Below are 13,507 nucleotides of genomic sequence, written 5' to 3'. Positions count from 1 at the left end.
GACTATTTGCCACACTGGGATAACAACACTTTTTACCCTGAATATTATGTCTATTTTATTTCCTTGTATGAATATTTTATACATTCACTACCTTGCTTATAGTGGTGAGTCCGATGTAAGGGCCCTACAAAGGACACCACAAGCACTATCATTGTAATAATAAATAGTTTTAAATTAATTCACTGGATCGACATAATTTTTTACATATATTTTATATACACCCATTTATTGGTGATAATCAAGCCCAGACTTGAGGAAAGTGTACCCCCACTTTATGCTAAATAAATAAATACCCCATGTGACCCCATTTTGGAAACTACACCCCTCACAGAACATAACAAGGGGTACAGTGAGCATTTACACCACACAGGTGTCTAACAGATTTTTGGAACCGTCTGTGAACATGAAAAATTTTTATTTTTCATTTGCACAGCCCACTGTTACAAAGATCTGTCAAACGCCAGTGGGGTGTAAATGCTCACTGCTCCCCTTGCTATGTTCCTTTAGGTGTGTAGTTTTAAAAATAGTTTCCATGTGGCGTGTTTTTTGCTGTTCTGGCATCGTGGGGGCTTCCTAAATGAGACATGCCCCCCAAAAACCATTTCAGCAAAATTCGCTTTCCAAAAGCCCAATGTCTCTCCTTTCCTTCTGTGCCCTCTAGTGCACCCACAGATCACTTTACATCCACACATGAGGTATTTACTTACCGTACTCGAAAAAAATGGGGTTTAAAATTTTGGGGGACATTTTCACCTATAACTCCTTGTGAAAATGAAAAATTTGGGGATACATTAGCATTTTAGTTAAAAAAAAAATAATAATTCATTTTCATGTCCAACTTCAATCAAAGTCGTCAAACACCTGTGGGGTGTTAACCCCTTAACGACAATGGATGTAAATGTACGTCATGGTGACGTGGTACTTAATGCACCATGACGTACATTTACGCGCCGACATGATCGCGAGCACCGGAGCGGTGCTCGCGTCATGCCCGGCAGGTCCCGGCTGCTGTCAGCAGCCAGGGACCCGCCGTTAATGGCGGACATCCGCGATCGCGTGGATGTCCGCCATTAACCCCTCCGATGCCGTGATCAATACAGATCACGGCATCTGCGGCATTCCGGTACTTTGAACGGCTGATCGGATCGCCCGCGGGGATCCGATCATCCAGCATGGCGGCCGGAGGTCCCCTCACCTGGCTCCGGCCGTCTCCCGAGATCTTCTGCTCTGGTCTAAGATCGAGCAGACCAGAGCAGAAGATCACCGATAATACTGAGCAGTGCTGTGTCCTATACATAGCACTGCACAGTATTAGCAATCAACTGATTGCAATGAATAGTCCCCTATGGGGACATAAAAAGTGTAAAAAAAAAAAAAAAAAAGGGGAAAAAAATGTAAAATAAAAAAAGGGAAAAATCCCCTACCCCAATAAAAAAGTTAAATGTCAGTTTTTCCCATTTTACCCCCAAAAAAGCATTAAAAATTTTTTAATACAAATACACATATTTGGTATCGCCGCGTGCGTAAAAGTCTGAACTTTTAAAATATATTGTTAATCATCCCGTACGGTGAACGGCATAAACGTTAAAAAATTTTAAACAGTCCAAAATTGCTGCTTTTTTGTCACATTTTATTCCAAAAAAAATATAGAAAAAATTTATAAAAGTAAAACCTAAGCAAAAGTGATACTGATAAAAACTACAGATCATGGTGCAAAAAATGAGCCCTCATATCGCCCCATATACTGAAAAATTTGAAAGTTATAGGTAGTCTAAATAGGGCAATTTCAAACATACTAATTTTGTTTAAATGGTTTGACATTTTTTTTTGGCAGTACAATTATAGAAAAGAATATAATCATGGGTATCATTTTAATCGTATTGACCAACAGAATAAAGAAAACATGTAATTTTTACCGGAAAGTGTACAGCGTGAAAACAAAACCTTCCAAATTTTAGAAGGCGAGGAGGAAAAAATGAAAATGCAAAAATAAAATTGGTCTGGTCCTTAAGGCCAAAATGGGCCTGGTCCTTAAGGGGTTAAGGCTCACTGTACCACTTGTTACGTACCTGATGGGTGTAGCTTCCCAAATAGTATGCCATGTGGGGTGTTTTTTGCTGTTCTGGCACCATGGGGGCTTCCTAAATGTGACATGGCCCGCAAAAATCATTTCGGCAAAATCCGCTCTTTAAAATCCCATTGTCGCTCCTTCTCTTCTGAGCCCTCTAGTGCACCTACAAAGCACTTTAAATCCACATATGAGGTATTTCCTTACTCGAGAGAAATTGGGTTACAATTTTTGGGGGGCTTTTTCTCCTTTTACCCCTTGTAAAAATAAAAAAATATGGGTCTACAAGAACATGTTAGTGTAAAAAAATGAAGATTTGGATTTTTTGTCTCCACTTTGCTGCTATTCCTGTGAAACACAAAGGGTTAACAAACTTTCTGAATGTCATTTTGAATACGTTGAGGGGGGAAGTTTTCATAATGGGGTCTATTATGGGGTACTTCTAACATAAAGACCCTCAAATTCACTTCAAAACTGAACTGGTCTCTGAAAAATTCAGATTTTGAAAATTACTTGGAAAATTGTTGCTGAACTTTGAAGCCCTCTGATGTCTTCAAAAAGTAAAAACATGTCAACTTTATGATGCAAACATAAAGTAGACATATTGTATATGTGAATCAATATATAATATATTTGATATGTCTATTTTCCTTACAAGCAGAGAGCTTCAAAGTAATAAAAATGCAAAATTTTCTAATTTTTCATGAAATTTGGGAATTTTTCACCAAGAAATGAGGCAACTATCGACGAAAATTTACCACTAGCATAAAGAAGAATATGTCACGAAAAACAATCTCAGAATCAAATTTATAAGTAAAAGCATCCCAGAGTTATTAATGCATAAATTGATGAGGTCAGATTTGCAAAAAATGCTCCCGTCCTTAGGGTCATAATGGGCTCCGTCACCAAGAGGTAAAAGGGGTACTCCGATTGAAAACATAATTTTTTTTATTTTTAATTATTTTTTCAAATCAACTGATGCCAGAAAGTTAAACAGATTTGTAAATGACTTCTATTTAAAAATCTTAAAGGGGTACTCCGGCGCTAAGACATGCCTGATCGCGGGCACGTGGTCACTCCCCCTCCCATAGGATTGCATTGAGGGGACGTAGTGTGACAACACACAGGGGCGGAGCTGGTGCGTCACAATGCTCCGTCCCCGTGATCGCCAGTAATCAGATCCGGAGTGAACACACTTCGGGGACTGATTCTAACGGGGTGCTGCCTGCAAGTTCACGGGGGTCCCCAACGGCGGGACCCCCAAGATCCCGCATCTTATCCCCTATCCTTTGGATGGGGATAAGATGTCTTAGCGCTGGAGTACCCCTTTAATCCTTCCAGTATGCTCCAGAGAAGGTTCTTTTCTTTTTGAATTTATTTTCTGTCTGACCATAGTGCTCTCTGCTGACACCTCTGTCCATGTCAGGAACTGTCCAGAGCAGGAGAGGTTTGCTGTGGGGATTTGCTTGTACTCTGGAAAATCTTGGACAGAGATGTCAGCAAAGATCACTGTGGTCAGACAGAAAATAAAATTCAAAAAGAAAAGAACTTCCTCTGTAGTACACAGCAGCTGATCAGTACTGGGAGGATTAAGATTTTTAAATAGAAGTCATTTACAAATCTGTTTAACTTTCTGGAGCCAGTTGATTAAAAAATATGTTTTCCACTGGAGTACCCCTTTAATGTTGTGTCACCTCAATATAACTTAACATGCAGCCATTAACATTGGCAACAAAAGTAAAGTAAAAGTAAGTGGATATCTCCAAATTTGGCCCAATTAGCAAATTTCCTTCTCTGTTGTCATGTAACTGGTTATTGTAACAAGGTCTCAGGTGTGAATGTGGAATAGGCGTATATGGCTCTCTCCCTCTCTTATGCTTGTGACTGAAAGTTTAACCTTGTACCTCATGGCAAAGAACTCTCCCTGAGTATGTGAAATAAAGAATTATTGTTCCACATATAGATGGCCTAGGGTTAGGCTATAAAAAGATTGCCATGACCCTGAAACTGAGTTGCAGCATGGTGTGCAAGACCATACAGTTGTTCTCAGCACAGGTCCCACTACAAACAGGCCTCACCATGGTCCATTAAAATTAATTTTACATGCTCAGCATCATATCCAGAGATTGTCGATGGGAAATAGACATATGAATGCTGCCTACATTACTGCAGTGGTTGAGGGGGGTCAGCTTGTCAGTGCTTAGACCATACTCCACACACCGCATCAAATTGGTCTGCTTGGATGTTGTCATGATGCAGAAGAAAGCCTACAAACAGTTTGCCAAAGACTAGCAGACTAAGGACATGGATTACTGTAAACATGTCCTGTAGTCTGATGAGACCAAGATAAACTTATTTGGTTTAGATGGTGTCAAGAGTGTGTGGCGGCAACCAGGTGAGGAGTGCAAAGACAAGTGTGCTACAGTCAAGCATACTGGTGGGTGTTTCATGGTATGGGCCTGCATAAGTGCTGCATTCACAGTTTATTGAGGGAACCTTTTGAGCATCCTTGGGACAGAAGGTGGGGGTGTGCAAGGTCTCTAACATCCACCAGCATTGTGATGTTGTCATGAATGAGTAGAAGTGGACTCCAGTGGCAACTTGTGAAGCTCTGGTTAACTCCATGCCCAAGAGGCTTAAAGTGTACCTGTCCTCAACAATAACTTTTTATATAATGTAGATAATACCATTATATGTATATTTGTAATATACCTTGATTAAAAAATGTGTACATTTTTTACTTCCGGTTCCAGCGCGGGGATGTGAGGAAGCACTTTCACCGGCTTGTGCAACTCTCACATACCCTGCCACCAGTTGCTACCCGCACCTAATTGTAACCAGAGGGACGGGAGATTGCAGTGAGAGTGCCCTGGGCAATTATATGGAGCGGTACCTTACCAAACCGTTGGGCAGTCAGAGGATTCCTGGAGGCTCTTCTGTGGCCTCAGAGAGCTCCGGTTCCATCATGGCCGCAGCAGCTGGGGAGAAGACGGCAGCTGACCCCGCCCAACACTCCTCTTCACAAACCAGCGCAGCTATGTCGGCACTCCAGTCAGAGATGGACACTGCCATTCCGTCTACCCCAGACCTATATCATTTGACACCGGAACATGAAGCGGACTTGCCGTCCTCAGGTACCGGGGGGGAGATGGGGGGCACCTTCTCCAGAGTGGACTTTAAGCTGCACACTGTGGCAGTGGCGGAGCACCTGTTCCCTTACGAGCCGCCATGATTGAGATGCTTTCGGCCATGTTACAATCTGTGCAGGCAGACCTACTTAAGACTACCCAGCGTGTCACAGAAGTAGAAGACAGGGTGCAGAAAGTAGAAGACAGCTCTACCGCCTCCATATCGGCGATTAAACACCATGCAAGACACTGTCTACCTTAGACAACGCGTTGAAGATCTAGAAAATAGATCCAGAAATAACAACCTACGTATGGTTGGTTTATCTGAAATTGTTAAGCCCCAGCAACTGCAGCAATTCTGTGAAACAGAGCTACCAGAGGCACTTAGCCTCACACAACGGAGACGGTTAGAAAGAGCACACAGGGTGGGCCCACCTATACAGAAGTCAGGGGACAGTCGTTCACAAAAAGACCCACGCCAAGTGATTATGCGCTACTTATAATGACAAGAAGGAAATCCTGAGAACCTTTAGAGCGCGCAAGACCCCACTGTTGATCCGAGGATTTATAGAAGTTTTATTTGCCAATAATTAACAATAAACAGAGCAGTCCTACTAGGCTAGGGGGGAAAAGGTTATAGAAATCAGAATAATTGAAATAATAGGAGAGAAAAAGAGGTTTGTGTCAAATATTGGACATTTATTTAAAATAACAATGATACTCTTGATGACTTAATGGTAGTGTCCTTGGCAGGGCCCTTGCTTTGGACAACACACAATATAATATAAATGATATATAAAATGTAAAATACATAAAAACACAATTGCTAGCTAAAATTGCACTAATGAGGTGGCTGGGACACAGGGTCTGTGCTATAGTAAGCACAGTGGGACAGTCTGGAAATTGCAAATGTCCTATTTGTTATAGGTGATGATTGTTGTGAATTGTACTCTCAGTGAGGGTATTTAGCGCGAATAGTGCTGAAAGATTAAATCCACAGTGTTGGCCGTAGTTGTAGCGCTCGACAGCGCTGGAGACTCCCAGTGCTGAGCCCACTATCCCTGTCTGCGCAGGGCTGTCTGTAGAATAGGCAGATGCGTGTGGTAGCGCTGAAGCTTCACCAAGATTCACACAGTATCAAGAAGTTATTCCTTCTATACCCCGACGGCACGGGGACAAGTTAAAGAAGGTGATAAAGGATAGGCACTATGTGCTTCTTACCGGCTCTTCAAATGCTCGGTGTTCTGCGCGCATCTGCGTTGGAAGTCCTTCGGGCTCTGCCTTCTATACCCCGGCGGCATGGGGAGGATAAGCAAGAAGGAAAGAGGTCCAAGGCTGAATGCCGGTGTTAGCTGCGACTAGTTAGTAATTCAAGTCTCGGACTCTGCTGGGGTAGCCGAGTGTCAGGTTCTGCTGGGGTAGCGGAGCGTCCCTGTTAAGTCCCAATCTCTGTGCATCGAAACAGTCTATGACCAGACACGTTTCGGGGAGCCACATCCCCTTTTTAAATGGTGAGGGTAAGAAGACTGAAAGACTGAGTGTACATGGCTATGAGATTGCAGCCTTATATAGTCTAACCAATTACTAAAATGTCATACAGGTGGAACAAAAGCTCTGGTTTTGGATTTCTCCCGGGAGCTTCTTAATTACTTAACCCCTTAAGTACGCAGGACGTAAATGTACGTCCTGGTGAGGTGGTACTTAACGCACCAGGACGTACATTTACGTCCTAAGCATAACCGCGGGCATCGGAGAGATGCCCGTGTCATGCGCAGCTGATCCCGGCTGCTGATCGCAGCCAGGGACCCGCCGGCAATGGCCGACGCCCGCGATCTCGCGGACGTCCGCCATTAACCCCTCAGGTGCCGGGATCAATACAGATCCCGGCATCTGCGGCAGTTCGTGATGTAAATGAACGATCGGATCGCCCGCAGCGGGGATCCGATCATTCAGAACGCCGGACGGAGGTCCCCTCTCCTTCCTCCGTCCGGCTCCCGGCGTCTCCTGCTCTGGTCTGTGATCGAGCAGACCAGAGCAGGAGATGACCGATAATACTGATCTGTTCTATGTCCTATACATAGAACAGATCAGTATTAGCAATCATGGTATTGCTATGAATAGTCCCCTATGGGGACTATTCAAGTGTAAAAAAAAATGTAAAAAAATGTAAAAGTAAAAAAAAAGTGAAAAATCCCCTCCCCCAATAAAAAAGTAAAACGTCCGTTTTTTCCTATTTTATCCCCAAAAAGCGTAAAAAACATTTTTTATAGACATATTTGGTATCGCCGCGTGCGTAAATGTCCGAACTATTAAAATAAAATGTTAATGATCCCGTACGGTGAACGGCGTGAACGAAAAAAATTTAAAAAAAGTCCAAAATTCCTACTTTTTTAATACATTTTATTAAAAAAAAATTATAAAAAATTTATTAAAAGTTTTTTATATGCAAATGTGGTATCAAAAAAAAGTACAGATCATGGCGCAAAAAATGAGCCCCCATACCGCCACTTATACGGAAAAATAAAAAAGTTAGAGGTCATCAAAATAAAGGGATTATAAACGTACTAATTTGGTTAAAAAGTTTGTGATTTTTTTTAAGCGCAACAATAATATAAAAATATATAATAATGGGTATCATTTTAATCGTATTGACCCTCAGAATAAAGAACACATGTCATTTTTACCATAAATTGTACGGCGTGAAAACAAAACGGTCGCGCAAAAAACAAGCCCTCATACTAGTCTGTGGATGAAAATATAAAAGAGTTATGATTTTTAGAAGGCGAGGAGGAAAAAATGAAAACGTAAAAATTAAATTGTCTGAGTCCTTAAGGCCAAAATGGGCTGAGTCCTTAAGGGGTTAAACCAAATACAGCTGTTTAGACACAAGAAAGAAAGACATGGAGAAATAGATAGAAGAAGGAGGGGAAAGAAGAATAAGAATAATGTCAGGAAATGTAATGAGGAATAGAAAGGTTAAATGCTATTGAGATTAGATATTTGGCAAGTGTATAGATATGCGAAACTTACTAGACATAATCTTTGTGTCATATATAATATGAAATTTTACTACAAGGGAAAAGATGCAGTGTATTGGATATGTTATATTTTATTCTATGTAACAGTGGATATATGAGAGTGTTTACAAAGATATAAACATTTTTTTTTCTTTCAATTAAAAATGTTAAATTTTTTTTTTTCTCAAAAAATTCCTCAAAAAAACTTATTACATAAATCCAAATAATTCTATTTCCGCATTAAGGCCCCTGGGTTCAAGGCTCCCAAATTCGTAGATTTTTCGAGCCTCTGCTCTGGACATTTGTTGAACATAATTTCCTCCCCTCCAATTTCTTTTGACAATTTGAATTGCTGCAAATGTAAGATCTGATGGGTCTGAGTTATGATGAGTATGGAAATGGACCGATAGGGGGTGTTTGTCACTACTTTTTCTAATATTGTACATGTGTTCCGCTATTCTGGTTTTAAGTGTGCGTTTAGTTCTTCTGATGTACTGCTTGCGACAATTACATGTTATGATATAGATTACCCCCTTAGTATTACAAATCAGGAGTTGTTTTATGTCCCAATAAAAATTATTCGAAGTTGAAATCACTTTTTCTGTCTTATTAGGGAATTTTGTAGCTTTACAACATGAGCAGCTACAGCACCAAAAATTCTGGTGGATAGCCATGTACTTGTGTTTTCCTCCTGTTTGTTGCGTATGGTTGGGGCTACTTGGATGCTGAGGTTGGGTGCTTTTGTAAATACAATCGGTGGTGTGTTGGGTAATGATGATCCTATAAATTTATCCTGTTGCAATATGTGCCAATGGTTATGGCAAATCTGTCTGAGTTTTCTGTGATCCTGATTAAATGGGAAAATCAGGCATGGTGTGTTATCGGTAGTTGATAATTGTACACGGTCTTGGAAAAATTATTTTCTGTCTAGTTTTTCTAGTTTTTCTTTCCCCACCAGCCAATACAGGAGATTGAAAAGGAATTGCACAAATAACGAACAGTACCAGGTAGAGGCACAGTTTCTTACAAAAAAAATCTAAAGAAAAGAACTATTCGAACAAAACCTTAGTGACCGCTAAAGAAAAAATAGAAAAACTAGACAGAAAATAATTTTCTAGTAGGACTGATCCGTTTATTGTTAATTATTAGGATCTATGGGCACATCGGGTGTGTGCAACGCAGTATCATCGGCCTGGGTCCTCGTTTAAGTATTTTATGTTGAGCTCCCACCTCTGTATCTTCCAATTGTTTTATTTGCCGACTACTCTGTTGAAGTCACAAAGAAGAGAAAGACTTTTAGCTCAGTCTGCGCCTTCTTATTTAACAAGGGCCTTCAATATCCTGCTATACTGCATGTTCATTCCCCGAACGGATCCACAGGTACCTTTCACCATCCCAGGGAGGCTACTGAATTCTTCCACAGCCCAGACCATCAGGATCCCATGGAAGACAGTCCTGCTACTCTCAACCCGATTTAGGGGGCTCCCTTTATCAGTCCTGAAAAGAAGAGACGCAGGCGCCATCAGGGTTATCTGCCTTCAAAAGTACACCCCTTCCAATGGCCTCCTGCACACTCCATAGATCACACTTCATAGACATCACTTACCATACGCCAACTAGCGGAGGATCGTCACTCCACGAATTCCCCGACCTGATGTACTGGACGGTGATAGTAGGCCTTTATGTCTTCCCCAAATATTGTTTGGCTCTATATATTCAGCTGGACGCTTTCTTGATTCCTATAGTCCAGGGACTTGAAACGGTCCTTCCGTGCTTTTGGTTATCAGGATTGTCATTTATGTTGTCTGAAGTTTCATACAAGTGTATGATCTATTACTATGTCATTACCATTTGCACAAATTTAGCTTGATATGCCCACATCTGAGCAAATCTATGAGGTTAAGATACCCCATGAAAATTGCTTACTTACGATTCCTCCCCTCATTTCCCCCTTGTGCTCAACTCCCTCCCCCCCCCCTCATGCCTTTCCACTCCTCCTTTACCTTTCCCTCTCGCCCCCTTCCCTCCCTTCTCTTTCCTATCTCCCCTATTCTCCCTTGTCCCCTTCCTCCCCCCCCCCCCCCACCTCTGGTTTCCAGGCTCTAGGGGCAGGGCCAGATACTCCTGTATTATTGGGCACTTGCCTGCATATTCCTCCTGCATACTTGTTCTTGCATACATGTTTGTTGCATAGGCGAGAGTCTGTACTCTCCCCGAAATAAGTGAAGTCATGTGCTCTTGGTGGCATTCTGAGACACCCCTTTTCCTGTTTATGTTTTAAATTTTTCATAGACTGTTTGGTCTTCTTTTTTTGTATTCGGTTTTACATGCTATCTGTTTTTTGTTTCCTTCTATGTCAGCAGCCGATGTCCAGAGCCTCTGACTACACTCTTCAGACTTGAGCTCTTCTGAGGTAATTCCACCCACTGTTAGATTACTTATATGAGAGTAGAGTCTTGGAAAGTTAAGGAGTTATGTTCCCCCAAAAATGTATGATGGTACTATGGCACCTACGCAAATTGAAGGTCAATGTTGCTCTATTACAGGAGACACATCTGCCAGAATCCGATTTTTACCATATGAAAAAGTTATGGCTAGGAACAGTATTAGGCTCTGCATCTCTGGAACGCAAAGCTGGGTTTCCTACCTTGGTCAGCAAACACTTCCCACATATAGTTTTGCAATCGCACACTGATGGGGAGGGCAGACTGCATTCTATGGTACTGGAATCTCCAAATGGGACACATAGTATTTATAACATCTATGGACCTAATGTTGCCAATGAACCTTTTTTAACTTCTTTAACCCCTTAAGGACCCAGCCCAAATATACCTTAAGGACCCGGCCATTTTTTGAACATCTGACCACTGTCACTTTAAAGGGTACCTCTCATGAAATAAACTTTTGATATATTTTACGGTAGATTAATGAATGTTGAATAACTTTCCAATAGCACGTTAATGAAAAATATGCTTCTTTCTATTGTATTTTTCCCGATCAGTCCTGTCAGCAAGCATTTCTGACTCATGCTGGAGTCCTAAACACTCAGAGCTGCCAGCCTGCTTTGTTCACAGCCAAACAGGCTGTGAACAAAGCAGGCTGGCAGCTCTGAGTGTTCTCCTTTGTGAACAAAGCGGACTGGCAGCTCGTAGTGTTTAGGACTCCAGCATGAGTCTGAAATGCTTGCTGCCAGGACTGGTAGGGAGACCCCTAGTGGTAATTTCTTCAAAGTGGAAAATTAAATAGAAAGAAGCATATTTTTTAATAACATGCAATTGTAAAGTTATTCTGCATACATTAATCTATAATATATCAAAAGTTTTTTTGATGAGAGGTACCCTTTAAGCATTATTAACTCTGGGATGCTTTTACCTTTCATTCTGATTCCGAGATTTTTTTTTCGTGATATATTCTACTTTATGTTAGTGGTAAAAAAATTTCGATACTTGGTGAAAAATTCCAAAATTTGATGAAAAAAATGAAAATTTTGCATTTTTTTTTTACTTTGAAGCTCTCTGCTTATAAGGAAAATAGATATTCCAAATAAATTATATATTGATTCACATATGCAATATGTCTACTTTATGTTTGCATCATAAAGTTGACATGTTTTTACTTTTGGAAGACACCAGAGGGCTTCAAAGTTCAGCAGCAATTTTCCAATTTTTCACAACATTTTCAAAATCGGAATTTTTCAGGGACCACTTCAGTTTTGAAGTGGATTTGAAGGGCTTTCTTATTAAAAAAATACCCCATAAATGACCCCATTATAAAAACTGCACCCCTCAAAGTATTCAAAATGACATTCAGAAAGTTTTTTAACCCTTTAGGTGTTTCACAGGAATAGCAGCAAAGTGAAGGAGAAAATTCTAAATCTTCATTTTTTACACTTGCATGTTCTGGTAGACCCAGTTTTTGAGGGGTAATAGATGAAAAATCCCCCCAAAATTTGTAACCCAATTTCTCTCGAGTAAGGAAATACCTCATATGTGGATGTCAAGTGTTCGGCGGGCTCAGTAGAGGGTTCAGAAGGGAAGGAGCGACAATGGGATTTTGGAGAGTGAATTTTGCTGAAATGGTTTTTGGGGGGCATGTCACATTTAGGAAGCCCCTATGGTGCCAGAACAGCAGAAAACCCCCACATGGCATACCATTTTGGAAACTACACCCCTCAAGGCACGTAACAAGGGGTCCAGTGAGCCTTAACACCTCACAGGTGTTTGACGACTTTTCGTTAAAGTCGGATGTGTAAATGAAAAAAAAAAAAAGTTTTCACTAAAGTGCAGTTTTCCCCCCAAATTTATCATTTTTACAAAGGGTAATGGGAGGAAATGCCTCCCAAAATTTGTAAACCCATCTCTTCTGAGTTTATAAATACCCCATGTTAGCAGGTAAAATGCTCTGCGAGCGAACTACAATGCTCAGAATAGAAGGAGTCACATTTAGCTTTTGGAAACCAAATTTTGCTGAAATGGTGTTTGGGGGGCATGTCGCATTTAGGAAGCCCCTAGGGTGCCAACAGCAAAAAAAAAACACACATGGCATATTATTTTGGAAAATGCACCCCTCAAGGAATGTAACAAGGGGTACAGTGAGCCATAACACCTCACAGGTATTTCACGACTTTTTGTAAAAGTTGGATGTGTAAATGAAAAAAAAAAAAATTGTCACTAAAATGCTGTGTTTTCCCCAAATTTTACATTTGTTCAAGGGGTAATAGAAGAAAATGACCACCAAAATTTGTAACCCCATTTCTTCTGAGTATGGAAATACCCCATGTGTGGACGTCAAGGGCTCTACACTACAATTCTCAGAAGAGGAGGAGCGCCATTGAGCTTTTTGAAAGAGAATTTGTTTGGAATGGAAGTCGGGGGCCATGTGCGTTTACAAAGTCCCCCACGGTGCCAGAACAGTCGACCCCCCCCCCCACATGTGACCCCCATTTTGGAAACTATACCCCTCACAGAATTTAATAAGTGGTGCAGTGAGTATTTACACCCCACTGGCGTTTGACAGATCTTTGGAACAGTGGGCTGTGCAAATGAAAAATTAAATTTTTCATTTTCACGGATCACTGTTCCAAAAATCTGTCAGACACCTGTGGCACATAAATGCTCACTGCACCCCTTATTACATTACGTGAGGGGTGTAGTTTCCAAAATGGGGTCACATGTGGGGGGGTCCATTGTTCTGGCCCTATGGGGGCTTTGTAAACACACATGGCCTTCAATTCCGGACACATTTTCTCTTCAAAATCCCAATGGCGCTCCTTCTCTTCTGAGCATTGTAGTTCG

The sequence above is a fragment of the Hyla sarda genome, chromosome 5, assembly GCF_029499605.1.
Source record: "Hyla sarda isolate aHylSar1 chromosome 5, aHylSar1.hap1, whole genome shotgun sequence".
Lineage (NCBI taxonomy): Eukaryota > Metazoa > Chordata > Amphibia > Anura > Hylidae > Hyla > Hyla sarda.
Note: the sequence above shows the minus strand (reverse complement) of the source record.